Source organism: Apaloderma vittatum, unplaced genomic scaffold (assembly GCF_000703405.1).
Source record: "Apaloderma vittatum isolate BGI_N311 unplaced genomic scaffold, ASM70340v1 scaffold6786, whole genome shotgun sequence".
In the NCBI taxonomy this organism is placed as follows: Eukaryota; Metazoa; Chordata; class Aves; order Trogoniformes; family Trogonidae; genus Apaloderma; species Apaloderma vittatum.
Window position 1 is genome coordinate 30,721 of NW_009721148.1, and position 1,268 is coordinate 31,988.

At 52.4% G+C, this 1,268-nt stretch overlaps 1 protein-coding gene across 1 annotated transcript in view; it reads right to left on the reverse strand.

The window, feature by feature from the left end:
- Positions 1-1,268, reverse strand: part of VSX2 (visual system homeobox 2) — a gene marked incomplete at its 5' end in the record, with an annotated part of 18,118 nt that overhangs the window by 2,168 nt on the left and 14,682 nt on the right. The window lies entirely within an intron of this gene.

A 1,268-nucleotide genomic window follows, 5' to 3' on the forward strand; every position in this document is an offset into this window, starting at 1 on the left:
GATGCTTGCAGAAATCTATTAGTGCTCTCTCTCCGATTTCCATTCCTCTTGTCTCCCTCACCCTCCTCCCTCCCCAGCTCCCCTCCCTTCCCACCAAGCAGAGGCATCAGCTTTAGATGAAAAATTGCTCGAGGTCTATTCAGAAGGAGGCAAAGGAAGAGTCAGCCCCAGGGGCAGCCCAGGCCTGATTGAAAAATAAGTTAATTTCAGTTTGAATCGATGGGCCTCAGGCACTGAAATATCACGGGAAATTAAAGCAGCTGGTCTCCAGGGAACCACGCCATTGACCTGCGCTAATTAATGCCACGGAGTTACCAGGCCCCTCTCAGAGAGGCAGCCCCTCCCTCCCCGCGGACACCCCAAACATCTCCTCATTTAACTAATTAGACTCACAGAAAATTGGGTGTTAATTTGTTTAGGATTTTTTTTTTCTTCTCTATTTTTTCCCCTCCCTTTTCCGGAAAAGTACATGGCGGAATGGAAATGAATGGCGGGGTCTCGCTGGCAGATGGATGCTCGGGGTCACTCCGCAATCTTCTCCGACTTGATTGCTTGATTAGGTCGTTAGCACATTAAAAAAAAAAATTGCTTGCCGTCTGGCGCTGGCCTGATGAGTGGGATGAGGCGGGAATCGCCTGGGTAATTTATCTTTTTATACTGCAAAGAATTTGATTTCAATCTGCAGATATATGGAGGTGCCTTTGACACCTGTTTAACATTACAGAGCTGACAGCTTAACCCTCTCTTGTCTTCACTGCCTGTAGCCGGAGCTCAGGCTGCAGTGGTGAGCACTGGGGAACCAGGGCAGACCCCCCAGCTCTGCCAAGAGGACCACAAGACTGATGCTGCGAAGCCATGTCCTGCTCTCAGCTGGCAAGGCAAGTTCGCCTCTTCTACCTGTGCAGAGGGAAACTGCTCAGCACCAAAGCCTTACAGGACAGAGCTGCAGGGCAGGCTGGTGGCTTTCCAGCGCTGGTGACAGCTAAGTAGCCTGCGGTCATTCCTGGGATCCTGGCTGGCCTGGCCCGGCAGGGAGCTCTGCAGGGTGGGTGAGGTGATGGTCGCAGCAGCTGCGATCCCAGCTTCTCCCAGTAGAAGACACTCTGTGCATGTCAGAGGGGACTTCACAGCCAGGCTGCTTCACCAGGCATTACTTCTTCTGCACGATAAAGAGCCTGATTTACACTTCCATACTGCTGATCTGCAACCCCTGGACCATGGATGGCTGCGAATCCACCGGGGCCTGAGCAAGGACCCTCAGGAGTGCA